Raw genomic sequence first — 16,191 nt, forward strand, 5'->3', positions numbered from 1 at the left:
TGAGAGGCCACAGGAAGAGAAGGCCAGGCTGCTACATTTTGTAGGTACCATATTATTTAATTTCATTTTGGTGATTTAATGATTGCAGGAATTAATTTTAATGAATGAAAATGTATTTAAAAAAAAAGATACAAAACACATATGAATCATGTGACAATGCAGAATCGGGTTTCCTGGTGAGGCGCATGGTGTAGAAGAGAACCACTGATACCAAAGAAAGATCAAAATGGAAGCCACATTTTGAGATGTGATTTTTAAAAGCATTCTTTTACTTTTCCTTCAGAAATTCTGAAAGGCTGAGAAGAAGGCATAGTAAGGAAAAGGTGGGAGAAAAAGTCGTGACAACCATGGCTACAGCAAGTCAGCAAGGTGGAAATCATCATTTCCGCTATGGCTCTGTGGAGGAGTTCAGGCACCAAGATGAACAGAAGCAGCCCTCAGCCTTAACCTAACTCCTCATGGCCCAGCAGCTTTCCTTAGCCCAGGCCCCTGGCTGCCTGCATTCATGCACTGAGCTGCCTGGACTCAGCAGGCTGCTGCCTCTCTCCCCAGTTTCAAGCCTGGCTCTCCCTTAGCCTGCCCCAGGAGGGTGGCCCAAGTGGGATGCTCAGAGCATCACACCAAGGTTGCTTTCCAGATGAGCCCTGCTCCCTCTTGCTTACATTTCAGTGAAGCAGGATTTGGGCAGCAGGGGACCCTCTGATTATGGCTATCCATTTTTATAGGGGGACATACTGAGGTAAAGAACCTTCAGTTCCATCAAAACTGGGAGAATATTCCAGCTGAACTATAATCCAGGGGCACAGTGACGAAGAAAGAAGGGAATAGATTCCCATATTTGTAGTTCAGAGCTGGGCACTGAGAAATGTGGAAACCCTGTGCTGACAAAAGGGTTAAACCCTTGTGACTTTGAATATGCTGTTATTTACTGAGTTGTCAGAATTACTAAACACAACATTTTTCTAACCTTTCCTGCAGTTTTATTTTGAAATTTCTACCTCCCTGTGTCCTCTCACCTGACCATATAACACAGTGCCTTCCTCAGCATCCTAAAGAAGGAATCACCAGAAAGGCAGAAATGCTTGAAATACAGGAAATAACTTCTTCTTTTCATAAACAATTTACAGAACATAAGCATTTATTTCCAATTAAGATTTTAAGCCACAATCACTTATTTTCAGTAGAACTTTAAATCCTGCAGCAGTGCATCTTTGTTCTCCTGTTGCAATGCAGAACTGCTGGGGTCTGATTCTGCGATATTCATATTTGATTGTTTTCTGTTTTAAGTGCGTGCAAACACAACCATAATTCAATACTGCTTTTCCATGCTTAGCATATTCATCACCCTATCTTCCTCTCAACTTTTTGATTTGCATGGAAGAAATCTGTTAGAGTGAATGCAATCTGCAAGCCAATAAAATCCTGTCCCATGGGAGAAGGAGTCAAAGTGGTACACGTAGCTTGGATGAAGAGTATGAAGTATATACAAGAACCTGATCCTGCATCACATGAAAGGCCCACAGTTCAAGAGCAGTGTGCCAGGCAGAGAACAACTATTGCAAGCAGCAGTGGCTCTGGTTGAAGTTCTACCAGGTATTGCCTTTATTGACCATGAAGTCTCCCGTTCCCTGGTGGCTGCCTGCCTACTCCTATAGCTCAGGTCTCTGTCCCTCAGTCTGTATGAACATTTGGAAGTCTGGGCTGTAAATCAAGCTTTGAAGGTAGTTCTACTTAACAATTACCTCCTCCCAAAAGAGTGTGCTTTTAACCTTGATTTTTTTCATTTGGTGATCAGTGCAATCTTACCAACAGCTTCATCAGCACAATGAAGGCAACAAGCATCATTCCAGGAATAAAACCAAAACTGTAGGGTAGAAACTTACTCCATTGGTTTCGCAGATATCCTGTTGAACTACCCCTGGCAGATGAGCAGGGGTAGGTTGGCCAGGTTGTTGCCTGGTGCCTGCCTTCAGCATCCAGGGCCGGGGCTCTGTGCTCAGCAGAGATAGATTTGTGCACTGCTCAAGCACCTGTGGTGCTCTTCTGACCCAGTTTAGGTTCAGGCATGTGGTCACATTTCTGTCAAATTGGTCCACACATCCATCGGAGTTTTAGCCCTCTGCAGGTGAGGAGGCAGCACCTGGCTGAGGGCAAAGGCTGCTGGTGCAGAGTCAACCTGTTGCCATGTTTTGAAGAAATCCGAGCCCAGGCATGAGTTTACTGACCAACAACCTGAGGCCCACAACCACAGCGCTTCTGATTTAGCACTAAGAACCTTAAACCCCGATCTGTTGAACCATGGTCTGATGGGCTTGCAGCTCCTGAGCCACTGTAGCATTTTAAGGCATATGCAGATAAATGACGATTTTCTTGAAAGTGTTGCACCTTTGACTCTGCAGTCTGGCAGCTGGTCTGGCCACAGCACATCTGTATTTATGGCAGGGGCTGCAGCAGTAACACTGTCAGACCACCCATCTCCAAGCAGAGCAGCAACTAGAGAGTTAAAGCAGCCAGCATTGGTTTCTCTCCCCAGATTTGATCTCAAACACCCAGGACAGAGGCAATTACACCTCTGAAACAGCTCTCCACTGCCTGCCTTCCTCTATATTCACTTGCATAAAACCCAGAAACAAATATCTGCCAGTTCAGAATAGTAATAGGCAGTGGCAGATCACGCCTAGTTGCACTTTCTGTCTTCCTCACCAGTGTAATCTAGTGGTATCTGATATGGCTAAGAGCTAGAATGATGATTTACTATGCTTGGTTAGCATAAAGCAGCTCAGGCTGCTGCAGGTTCACAGCATTTTGCTTTGGGGCATGCCCTTTTCATCACTCCTACTCCCAGCTGTGGCCTGGTCAGGTAGGCTGGTCCAACCATTGGTGGGATCTCCTTGTCAGCCGCAAACCTAAATCAGTGGTTTAAATTCATGCTCATAGCCTAGATCCCCATGTGGTTGTGCTAGGGATTGCATGCTGTGCTGCAGGGGCCAGAACCCATGGCAGAGGGGCAAGGTGACCCCATGAACTCCTATGACCCCTAAAGCATGTTGAAAACAGAGTCTTGCAAACTTCTATAACTGGACTTTGTGCCCATTACCTGAGCAAAGGCTCTGCCAAACTTGTCTTTGAATTTTCTCCCCATTACCCAACATCTCCTTCCAAATAAGTGTGAGTCTGCCAAAGACTTCTTATTTCTCTGCAAAGATGCAGATTCTGTAAAGTGCTACTCAGATGAAATTTACCTCAGTCTCTTTATTCAGCTAGTGACAGATCTGTGTGAAACTCTTTAACCTAATGCAGAGCCTATCTTACTAAGCATCAACAGTTTTCAACTGATACATCTAAAGCACCCCCAAAAGTTGACTGAGGAAAGTATGTTCAGCCATATATTATCTTCTGTAAAACTGCAAGAGCTTCAACAACATATATTATTTTTTCAAGAATATGTTGCGATTTCCACAGAAAATATTTAAAGCTTTGTGAATTAGAAGATGTGCTCAACTCTGCTGTAGTGAATCCCTGAAAGGCACAGATGAACAACCTTCAAAGGAAAGAGTGCCATGATGATGTCTATTAAATCCCAATTGAATATTTGACTTGCCATAGCTTGTTGCTTTAGGAAATTCTGAACTTAATAGAAGTTGCAAACTGTTATAAAAAAAAAGAGGTGGAAATGATGTTTGTAACAAGAAGCACCAAAAAATGCTTACCATAATACCACCAGGAAAAATTGAGTTAAACAAAAAGATTATATAAAAGCATTAGGTATAGCCAAACTGCTTTTAAGGCAGTCTGCTTTAGAGCATACACACAGGGATATTTGAACTGTGACAGCTGGAAAAAAAAATCACAATTACATCAACTTTTCAGGTTGAACTGTTACTATCATTCATAAGAAAATAAACCAGTGACTAAATGAAAAAAAAATTACAAGTTTTCCCCCCATCATATTTCCCAACAGCAATGAGAACAATTCTGCCTAGTTGGGACTCACGTGAATGCCTCAGAGATTCACAAGGGTTGAAACACCTCTGCTAAGTTTAGCCACTGTGTTTCTCCACAGAACCCCATCCCAACCCCTCTGGCCCTTGCTGCCTCAGCAGCACCCACCCCCAGCACTCCAGCTTCACCTTTGCTACTTTTGATTTTTCAGTGTGGGCAAGTCTGTGGTGTTACTATTACTTAGAATCCTTACTATTGACCTGAGTGGTGTTGCGCCAGCACTGGTCTGTCCCAGCACGCAGGCTCAAACCTACTTCCCACCTTCCCAGAAGTGCCCTGATGTCCTGTGAGCTGCACTGTCTGTATGTCCCTGCTGTGTAGGGATAGCCAGGGTGGCTGCATGCTAAGACAGGCCCTGATGTCATCCCGCAACTGCCGGTACCCATGCATTGCTCCATCAGCCTCTCAGCACATCACATCCAGGGAGCTGGCCTATCTGGTGGTGGTCCATATCCTGCTGGGTTTCCTGCAGCCAGCACTGAAGTACTCCAGGGTATACAACCAGCTTTTTATGGTCTCAACACTTTAAACTTCCACTGGAGGAAAAAGCAGAGCAGATGGTGCCTGGACTGGGAGCAACTCACCTTTAACATCTTCTGAAAGCACAAAGGCCACTAGCAGTTCTAAATAACCGAGCACCTACATCTCAGTCTTTTCCTGCTATTATTCTGGCTCTTGTTGCACCAGCCGTATGAGCGGGGTTTGGCCACCAGTGCTGATGCTCTGGAATTGAAAATGTGTAATATTAGAAATCAGTTATGCTACATTCCAGTGAACAGGTGCAGAAATAGCCATAGGTTGAGTTTGGCTATCTTACCCATCTTGGTAAGGTAAATAAATTGTCCTTCTTAACACTGAAATACGGACAAATCTTACTAAACACTCCTCTTATAGCTAAATGTGTTTTTCAGAAGTAGTTAAAGTGATGGCAGTTGGAATACAGCATTAAAAAACCCAAGCTCTTGGTCACATAATTTATTTAGAAGGAAAAAAAGTACAGGTTTATTTTCCTACCTTCTCCTTAACTCCTACAGGCTGTGATATTATATGTGTAAATTCAAATTAACACTTCTCCCATCTGGACTTCTGTATATTTAAATTGGAGGCTCGGAATAACATTTTCTTCTTTACAATAAATGCTTGTGAGATACTACCATGTCTGAAGACCAATGGGTTGGGTTGTTGACCAGTCTAGTGCCCAGCTAGGAAAACCAGAGCCAACTCTGAAATTACTTTGTCAAGTTTTTTTTCATGTTTAGCCCTCATAGCCAGAGGAGAGATCCATGTCTTTGTAGCCAGGGCACATTAGCTGCTAAATGTTTTTCTGCAACTTTGTTAAGCCCTAATTTTTACCATAGTCATGATCTCCTATCTCTACCTTGCACTGTTTTCCACCAATCCCCTGTGCAGCTGAGCACTGCCATCTGCCAGCAGCATTACCTCCTAGGCACTGTGTACCATGGGGTACTCATGGTACTCATTCCTCACTCAAAACCCAGGGATGGGTGCCCCTGACGGGAAAACCAAAACTCCAAGAAGAAACCTCCCACGACACCCACTGCATCAGTAACTGGGGCAGAGGAGAGCATCACCAGGGCTTGGCTTCACTGCTCTACTGATGCCCTTCTTGAGAGAGCCAGCACCTCCACCCTGGCAGATTGGCTGAGCCTGAGTGAGAGCATGTGATTTGCCTGCACATGCTCCACTCAGCTGTAGAAAGGTGCTAGAGTAAAGTTCTCAAAAAAGCATCAGCAGGCAGCACCAGCCTCTTTCTCTCTGCCACACTTTTGCTTGCAGCTTCCTCCAACTCATCCCTCCCTCACAACAGGGCAGGAATCAGAGAGGGAACTCTGCTTTGCAATTCCCAAACAGATGCTCTGCCAGAAACCCACAAATGAACAGAAACAGCTGCTCTTTAGCTTCCTTCTTGCTCTTGTGGGTGTGTGAAGGGTCTTCTCCATTCAGACAAACAGGGAGGAAATGTCCCCTGAGCTCTGGCTGCCCCATCCCCATCCCTCTGCTCCCTGGTGCCAGCACAAGGGGCAGGAAGCAGCAATTGCTCAGCAGATTTGCCTCAAGTCGCTTTGGCTGGCTCAGGGGAGGAAAAGCCTCAGAAATCAATTGGCACAGATTGAAAGGAAATCCCACCCCCCCCACCCCCCCCATCCTGCCTGGCCCAGACTCCAGTGCCTGTTCTCAAACCCAAAGAGCTCTGTTGTATTAAGCTGAGATGCTTCTCCTTGACTTCAGCTGCTCTGGACCCCCACTCTGTCCACACAAGGCTAAGGGGAGAGCTGGACTTCCTGGGACGGTCCTGAAACACGGACATGAGCAGCTGGAGGAAATGCTGCTGCTAATGCCACGTAGTCAGCATGGGGTGCACCACAGTTTCAGCGGGAGGGTGGGGGGTAGTGATGGGCTGTTTGCTGACATGATCACAGCTTTTTAAAACAAGCTTATGCTGCAAAAGCCAAGACATCTCAGATGATGCTTTTCAGCATGCTGCTGGCTGGTGTGGCAGCTCCCAGCAACTGCAATTCAGAACGGCTCCATGTGAAGCCAGGTATGCACCAGAGAGCAGCCAGAAACCTGGGGCAGGATGCTGCAACCCTCAGGCCAGAGGTGAAGGTGTGGGTGATGTGCCAGGTGGCAGGATAAACCTATGGGTTTTAAGAACTCTCCCTCTCCCCCTTCCTCCATCCCTACCTGCAGCAGCCACACACGTTTAACCTGTATGCTGCAGTGTCATTTCTTGCTCTCAGGTAAAGTTTTTACCTGACTGGAACTGGTGCCAGGTCCTCCCTAGCCTGAGCCAGTGCTAACAGGCCAGTGGGAATCTGGTCTCAGCTCTTCAATGCAGAATGAATCAGATGCTGCATCTTTGGATGGCTGCTGTTCCTCTCGCTCCCAATGCATCTGGAAAGGCTCCTTCAGGTGGCCAGGTGGTCATGCACCAGTGTCACACAGCCCACATGTCCCCATATGCCATGGGACAGCCACAGCACAGAAGAACAGTGTTGTATCATTGTGAGCACAGCAAAACCTCCAGCAGCTCTCATCCCATGCTGGATTTCAGCCAACAGCTTCACACCTGCAGTATGCAGAGACCAAGCTCTTGCCTACTTTCATGAAATCAGGAAACAGGAATATGGACATCATGGACAGTGGGAGAGGATGTAGCCTTTTCATAGTGGTATCACTACCTGTAGAACATATAAGTTCCAGTGTGTTTCTGTACATTATGCAAGTACCCTTTTTTTCCCCAAAAATGAAGCCCCAAAAGACCTGAAGTTGATGAATTTCTGTCTCAAGTGGTGACCCCCATTCCTCTTATGCTTCTCCCTTTCACTGCTTTTGTCTCAAAGACTCCTTCCCACACTGAACTCCTGGTTGTTCATGTTCATGTGGCCCTTTACTTTAATTCACTCAGCTCATGGAGAATCCTCCACGTGATTTTCCTGTTGCCATTCACATGAGAATCATGATTTACTCTGTGTTAACATTCTGCCGAGTTGAATCACAGCAGGGTCTGAGAAGACTGGGCAGGTGGAGAAGGGATGAGGGGAAGGGAACAGGATATCTTCCTGCTGATGGCAGAGACCAGTTCAGTTGCATCACCTCACCTCCTATGATTAAACATATTTTAGTGAAGCAGCTTTGCGGATTTTATTTATTTACTTTAATGTTAGAAGATCAATTTACCAGGCACTCTTCCTTCAGATCTGATGTTTTCCTCTAGAAAATGCTCTTGCGAAAACAAAAAGCTTGTGCTTTATGCCTATTCTTTATGACTAAGAAATCCCATGGCTTGTGTTGCAGAGAAGCCAGGTTAGAGGCATTAGGAGGTGGTTACAAGTTTAGTCAGCCAAAGGCACCAGGTAAGGGCATAATTCTACTGGATGTACTCAATACTTTGCCAAAGTCAGACCTCAGTGTCCTGCTCACACCTCGCTGCACACTCTTACTGACAAAATAAGTGTTTGCTGGTTTTCTTGAATTCAGATAAGTATTTCTGTAGTTAATCAGTAATATCTTGCACTCCTTGAAAGATGGGTTATTATCAGCACTCCAGCCCTTCCAGCAGTGTATCCAGTTCCTGTCTCTGATTCATTCTTCCATTTTTGTCAGAGGGAGCTGAGACACCAAATGTTAAGCACTGCAATTATTGTGTGTTGTTTCTTATCGTGGGTGGTTACTCTGCATTGTGCTTGGACTAGCCTGAATCCCAGGGTTGGAGGCACCTTTAAAAACACAAAACAATCAAGCCCATCAACAACTTACAGATAAGTTTGTTAATACAATGGAACTTGATCCAAAATAGCATAGAGTGAAAAGACCATATTCAAAAGAATTTCGACCACACACAAACATCAAATTATTTGATTAAAGGAGCTGAGATTCTGCACTTAATTTATTCCTGGCCTACTGCATGTTTCATCACAGGAAAATGTTAATTTTTTTTTTCTGGGGACAAAGGAAAATGGGTTGTTCTATCCACTATCTCCTTAAGCAAATTGAAAAATCATTTTGACTTTGCTGGGACTTTGAATCAAGTTACACAAATCTGCTGATTTTATTAGGCAATTTGGGTCTGACAGTAATTTAAAGCACCTAACAAGGTTGCCACCATTGAGTGCTGTTCATATGGTACATTTGGCATATATAGTGCCCAGGTCTGAACTGATGATATTGTGGGCTGTAGGTCCAGCATTGTTTGACTGGCTCTTACTCCAGCTCTGGGGAAGGCAACTGCAGTGCATTGAGGAGCCTGGAACCCACAGCAGAGATAGCTGAAAAACAGAGAGGTGGGAAGGATCAAGTTCATGACATAAGCAAATACTCTACTAATCATCAAGAGACTAACTGGATGGCCACAAAGAGATTTTTGTCAAGGGTTTTATGCAGCTAAAATCAATTCATTCACTTCATCTGTTTTGAACATACTGGAGATGCAGCTAGAGATGTCACAAATGGTTAGAGTTGCCTGGAAACCTTCAAGGTGTCAATTGACCATATTTTTAGGCTGAGGAATGTTACATGGACACACCACAATTTCACCAGTGATTTGTTTAAAAAACGAATGCAGTCAGAAACCTACAAGGGAATAAAAATATCAGGAGAGTGAAGCTGAGTTGAAGCAGGGTAACTCAAAATCAATATTTTGCTTTTAAACTCTTAAGGGGAGGCCCAGGAGGGCTGCACTCACTTTGTCCTCCTTCCTTATTGTCCTCGGAGGATTGGCTGAGAAGTGACAAGGCTGCTCCGTACTTACTGCAGGACATTCCTCACTAACAAGCCACTTGTTAGAGTATTCGCTTCCCTGCCCAGGGCCCGGCTTTCACTAAGCAGCATCAGACAATGGTCAAGCCAGACTTGAAACAAGAGATGGAAAAAGGGCTCCTCTCCTTTTGCAGTAGGAATGTGTTGAATACCCCTCTGTCCCAAACTCGGATCTGTACATGAAAACGGGTCATTGAGTCTCCAGCATCCTCGGCATAACCCCGAGGGTTTGCATTCAGGGAGTAAATTCAATCTGAGGTTGCTCCAGAGGCTGAGCCTGTGATGAGGGGAAGAAGTGGCCGCATAACTGTATCCTGCCCCTTTTGCTCGTGATTATTTGTCTGTGGCTTTGTCTAATACAACTGGGAGGAAAGGAGGCAAAAACTTGTAGGTGTTTTAATAAGCAGAGGTGGACAAAAGGCCAGGAGACTTCTGGGGTGCCATTTTTTGCCATGCTGCAAAAAAAAAAGATATGTCTAGAAATTATGATAAGGTCCTTAGATGCTTGACTCCCAGACTGGCTCCTTGGGGCCACACATACCCAGACAAAGCACAGCCACACTGAGGGATGGGTTTCTCCAGGATAATAAGTGCAGACAATTCACAGTGGTCAAGACAAAGATGCTGCACTGAAAAATTCAGCTGTTCTCATGTGGTTGTTTTGCTGGACTCAAAGAGCTGAGAGTGAACTACCCATCCCTTTGCCAGAGTGAATGAAACAGAAGCAGATTTTTTTTTCCCTCCCTTCAACAAGGAGTACTTTAGAGACCAGTTGCTGGCCAGCTGAAACTGTGGATGTGCTATTAAAGACTCCAGTTTTCCAATACCCTCCTGTGCACCCCTGCCATCTCTGCAAGTCACAAAAAGGGGCCTGTGGTCCTACAAACCCTGTCCTTGGCATCACAAGGGAGCTGTGTCATGGCACAGCCTCTTTCCTGACCCATGAGGCAGCAAACACACCATGAGCAGTGCTGCTAAGGAGAATAGGGGACAGCAGGACAACAAAGCATGTAAATCTACAAAGTCATCCAGCACCAAACTTCAAAAACTCTCTTATCCAAGTCCTAAGTTGATAGAAGCTAGGTGCCTGGTGACTTTCAAAGCTCTGGACCTAAATCCTTACAAAAAAAGTGGGGCAAGCTCTCAGCCATCCCTTTGGACTCTTTTAAACCAGAATCAGCACAAGCATAGGGTGGAAGAAGCATGATCCTTGTGTCTGCCCTGCTTGCCCATAGCTATACAGTTCAGTAGGAACTTTGCCTTGGGTTCAAGATCACCTCTTGAAGGAACATTTCCAGAAACATCTGTTGCAGAAGGTACAAATATTTGTGGACCCTGAGCATTGAGATCAACACCAGAGCAGGGTGTGAAGGCTGTGTGAAGGCTACCTGGGGAATCCAAGGTTCCTGTCTCCTTGCCATATGAAGGCAAGGCCCTGTGAGGCAAGGAGAGTCACAGCCACAGCCACTGGATTTAGTTTCTACAGAAGTTCAGGGACCATGTGAGCTTCCTGATACAGCTGAAGCACGGAGCTACACAGTCTTCATCCATCCAAACCATCCCTGGCCGCTCAGCTGCCCTGACTACAAGCGAGGCTGGCTTTCCTGATGGGAAGCCTTCAGCCAGTGCAGGCTGCAGTGCCGTGCCATTGGGCATTTCTCACTCAGTGTGTCCTGGGCATGGAGGAGTGCCTTGGGAGCTCGCTTCTGTTTGCAACAAAAAAAATTCCAATCGGAGAGAGGATTTACACTTTTTTTTTTTTTTTTTTAATGAGTCCTCCCCCCCAGTGGTGCTGCCCACTGGACATTTGATTGGCCCAGACAGGCCCCTCAGAGTAGCACTGCCAAGTGGGCCTTGTGCTGGATTTCAGATCTCCCAGAGAGGACAGATGTGTGCTTCAGTGCCACCTCATTAACTCATTTGTTTAAAGCCCCCAAACAATCCACTTCCATGCAGATGGAAATCCCAACCTCCCCTTTTTCACTTAGATGTGGATTCTCCCCCAGCAGATAGGCAGATATGTGTTGATCTGCTCAGTTAAAAAACTTTAAACCCCTAAAATTCTGGTCTTTGACCCTACCCTAAAACTAATTTGAACTATTCTCAGCTGATCTGGAGTTGAAGGTGTTGGCTTTTAACTGGAAATACCGTATCTTTAGACAAGTAATCGTTGCTAATTAAACCAGTAAAAAGACATTAGCCTCTGCTTACTTAAGTTTTAGCCAGTGAATTAGCAAGCAATCCATGATGTCCTTCTAAATGAAGAGGTTCTCATGGAATCAGATAATCCCAGCATCAATATCCTTTTCCTGTGAGATCTGAAAATAAACCCTGCAGCATGGACTGAGAGTAAATTCTCCTGCAAAAAGCACACATTTCTAGAACTTGCTTTCTCATTTTAAAACAGACATACAACTCCTCCAATTCCAATAATTATTTTAGCAGTAACAGATAAAAATCTAGAACCAGTTGCTAATACAGAAGAGACCATGTGGAAATAGAAATGCATGTGTGTGTTTGCACGTGGAACTTTCCCTCACTGGCATTCCTGTATGAATAACAACGAGGAGGTGCTGCAGTTGTACTGTCAAGAGCTTGATAGGAAATGGAAAAGAAGTGGGCACAAGATTCGACAGTGGAAGAAAAAAATATTTATGGTAAAACACTTCACATTGTCTAAAATACCCATCTGCCTCATTGTTTACTTGCAGAAAGACAAGAATACCTGTGATAATTGTAAACATGGTGATAATACACTGAGAAAAATTGCTGGGGAGATGGGGAAGGGCTTGGAACAGCCCAGGTAAAACACAACCAAGATGGTGCTGCCAAGCACATTCATGTGATGCAGGGAGTCCTGGAAGCATTCCTTGCTTAAGGTGTGGCATGTGTACCATTGCCAAGGAGAGGATACATGGATGTTTGGATGTATACACACACATATAAAGTGTGTGTATACATCACAAAAGTTTTCTATATATAAAAGTTTTCTACCTGAGATTTGAGTCTCCCAAATCATGTGTCTGTGTCAGCCTTTAACATGGGCCAGAGCCAAACACTTCCAGTGAGGTGTTATGGTTATAGTTACTGATACTTGGTGTCCACAGGCTGGATTCTCTGTGCACTGTCTTCTTTAGTGTCCTTTGCACCAAGGGAAAGTGATGCCAGCTGCAAAATGCCACCACTTGACACTTGTTATTTGCTATCAAAAATGTCTGTTGCAGTGTAAGTCAATAGTGAGCTGATTCCACAGGAAGTTTTCCCAGTGACTACAAGCTGGAGAAAGCCCCATACAACTTATCAAATTCTACCTGTGAAATACCATATACAGAATCACATTTCTCTTTTTGCAAATTAATCTAGTGGTCCTAGATCTCTCTGTTCTTCAGAGGTTTATTCCTTCTGTAGATTAAAAAAAAAAAAACAAACAAACCCAAACCAAAACCAACCCAAACCCCAATAATTCTCTATATTTAAAATTACCACTTTCCTGTCAAATGGTACCTTTTAAAATGTTGTGAGACCTGGAAAAAACATTCTGACTGCACAGAGAACAGAGAACCACCTTACTTTGTAATGAAGAAACATCAATGCCTCACAGGCCAACTGAAGCTGAACTTTTACTACTTCACAGTAGTTAGCAAACATGCTGGAGTTCCTCCCATCCAGTTTTCATGGCTACTCTCCTTTCAAACCGTATCAGTCTTTTTTCCTCTCTCCCTCTCTGTCTGTTGCATGCAAACTTGATTTCTATGACTAAATCAAGCAGAGGTACAGTACATTTTCTATGCCCTAATTAAGGTTTAAAATTTATTCTGAAGTTTCACATATAGCAAAAAACTTGAATGTGATCCTCAGCTACGATGTATTCTTCCAGAAGAGTCTGTCATTTAAGTTACTGAGGAATCATAAAGATGAAGAGCAGATATAAAGAGATCAAAGAAAAATTTTCCTCTCCCTTTAAAACCCCTCTGTGTTTCTTAGCTACTGACTTTGAATGTTCCACCCAATATTTGCTAAAATAAAGCTACCAAAGGTCTGTTTTCCCCCCTTTACCACCTTAGCTACAATGGGTGGGCAAGTGCTTAGGGGACAGTGAGGAAAAAGCTGGGGGCAATCAAAGCTTTGAAGTGCACAGACTGGCAGCTACAGCTGAGACCTTGACCTGTCAACATCAGGCAGCTCCAGTCAGACAAGATGTGACAAAGGAGATTGCACATCACCCTTGCAAAGGACACCTGCACCCAGGACCTGCCTCTCTTTTTCCCTAGGAGCCACCAGGGCAGCAGGATGAGAGCAGGGGCACAATCTCAGCCCCCTAGATCTACCAAGTTCACACAGAAGAGAGACGCGTATTAGCATTTAAATGGGATCTGCAGCCTGTTTGTTGGTTTTACACATCTGGCTCAGGGAGGGCTGCAGCTGGGATGACTCCAGACAGAAAATACAGACTTCGGTGCTTCAGAGCCCCAAAGCCTCCTTCAGCAAGTGGAGTTCATAAACCTCCTGGCAGCTCCAATTATGATATCCTCACTCATAACAAGCAATACCTTACTCCAGGGGAAATCTCTTTGATTTTTAATTTAGCCTAAGTTGTCACATAGGTGTAAGACACCAAGACTCAAAAGTTCCTGGAGAGTTAGAGAATACTGGCATTTGCATTTGAATCTCAGCTGTTGGCTCCAAGTTCGAGGGAGGAGAAGGGGCACAGTCTCCCTTCTTCTTCCTACTTACACTTCTTGCATATGTTATTTTGGCAAGAAAAAGAATTCTGGAAGAACAACAAATGCTGGGGAAGGGCCCAATGTTTTTAAAGGCTGCCATATTAAAAATGAACTTAAAATTTGATAATATTTTTCCTTTTTTTAATTCAGGCATTTAGTTCTTTGTCTGAGTAAATTTAAAGAAGTATAGTTACAATTTGTCATGAACTACAGAAGAGATTTCTAGCAGTTTCTGTGCCTGCCAGCCTAATCTCCTGCAGAGCCACTAATTTCTTGACATTTTAGCAAGTACAACCCTCATGTTAAAGATAGGAAATGGGGCCATCGATAAAGTATCACCACAGCCAGTAACAAAGTCAGAAATAGCACCTCTGCCCCAACTCAGCTGACTGCTCTACCCACCAAACCATCCTTCTTTCTTGGATGCAGAGAGAAGTTTTTGCTTTTTAAGCTTAGCACAAACTCTCCATTTTCTGTTTTAGTTCTAGCACTACATGCCTTTGCTCTTCCTTGCAGTGTGTCCTTCATTCAGCCCTGCTGCACTCGCATTTCCCTGCACACAAACACCCTGTAAAAGCTCCTGCTGGTGACCCAGCTGCAGTGGAACTGTGTGTGGATGAGGTATCTGTCCAGCTGCCACTGCTGCTTTGTCCCCCACACTCACTGTGAAGGGTCTGAAGAGTGCTGAATGCAAAGTAGAGAACAATGAAATTAGTGCAAATATTAAGACACTGGAGTGATTGAATGAGTATTTAAGAGAGTGAGTGTGAATTTGATGGCCAAGTGGCCACCAAAGGAAGAGGGAAAATAAACCATGACTACACTGCATCACAGGCTGTAATAGCTACAGATGAGAGACTGCTTTGCATTCCAGTTTTTCAGAGGGTAATAAGGAGTCACCTGTTTGAAAAGAGATAAACAGGCTGGATCTTCAACCCTCCCATTTGGGAACATTGATGTTTAAAGTGAAATGTTTATTGGCTCTAATGAGGTTGATGCAAAAGGGTGTTGGGTATTTGCATACCAATTTCTAAACTTCCAAAAGAAAGGTGGTGATGTCTGAAAGCATAGAATGACACCCACAAGCATGTCTCTGGTTTCAAAGTATACTGTTTAGAAAAAATGACTCTCAGATACTTCTTTTTTTAAATGCAAGAGCAAAGAAACTTGCAAAGTAATTAAGAAGCAAATAGCCTAAAACCATCAAGGAGACTAGATTTTTAAGAGTTAAAATGTTGTTGTAGGGTTCTCTGGTACAGCCTACCATTAGCATTAGAAAGAAGAATTAGACACTTACACGGTGGCAGGCAGCACGAGTGCTTTCTTTCCTAGACAGTGAGACATACCAGGATAGAAAGACTTTGACATTAGAGCATTAACAAATCTGTAAATGATCAGCCAAGAAAAGAAATCTGGCTGATTGTTTGTCAGTTCATTAACCATTCTCTGCAAAGTATATGGCTATTGTCACTTGCAGTCAGAACAGGGTGATACAATACAAATAATAAAGATAACAACCAGAAGACCTATTTCACTATGTGGATCGTGCACCTGGTCTTGTAAATCAATTTTTGTGTACCTTGTCTGTTTTGCAAGAGATATTTGCAAGGTGAAGAGACAAACTAACACACATCTAAAATAAATTGAATTAATCTGGAAAATAGGCTCATTACCACTTCTTGATCCAGCGCTTAACTAAGAAAAAAAACCTAGCTTTTTGTCACAATACAAATCTCAGTGTTTTACCTTTTTTGTGCACAAGTGAAATGAATTTGATTCAGCTAAGCATGTGCTCAGCTTTAGACCTGTACTTAAGTCCTGTTTATAACAACTAAACACTGCTGACAGTACTTTGCTGAGTCAGGGACTGGATTCAGTGCTCCCAAGGATAGGCAGCCATATGCCAGGCACATTGTGGTATACAATGCTTAATTTCCCAGGGGAAAATAAACCTTGCAGAAATTTTTCTTCATTGGGCCTTTTATTAGACATTGCTAGATCTGAGTCCCAGGAGAACATGATTTCCTTGGCTCCAATGGCATGTACCCTCCAAGAAAATGCAGGAACTGGCTGGGCATACTAGCACCAGAACTGGTACCAGTGCCAACAGCCAACTAGACCCTGGCTCGCATGTTTATTAACAAATGATCAGGAAAATATGTGGTCACCACATATTCCTATTCAA

General features: G+C 44.0%; 1 long non-coding RNA gene across 2 annotated transcripts in view; it reads right to left on the reverse strand.

Annotated features, from left to right (window-relative positions):
- Positions 1–6,183: 6,183 nt before the first annotated feature.
- LOC138106553 (uncharacterized) overlaps positions 6,184–16,191 on the reverse strand; it is a 49,042-nt gene continuing 39,034 nt past the window's right edge. Inside the window, exon 8 of one of the 2 annotated variants that reach the window (XR_011149024.1) lies at positions 6,184–8,243. This is a non-coding gene — a long non-coding RNA (uncharacterized lncRNA). Of the gene's footprint in view, positions 8,244–8,285; positions 8,793–16,191 lie in introns of those variants that run through there. The other variant, XR_011149025.1, reaches the window with a different exon arrangement.

This window comes from Aphelocoma coerulescens, chromosome 2 (assembly GCF_041296385.1).
Source record: "Aphelocoma coerulescens isolate FSJ_1873_10779 chromosome 2, UR_Acoe_1.0, whole genome shotgun sequence".
In the NCBI taxonomy this organism is placed as follows: Eukaryota; Metazoa; Chordata; class Aves; order Passeriformes; family Corvidae; genus Aphelocoma; species Aphelocoma coerulescens.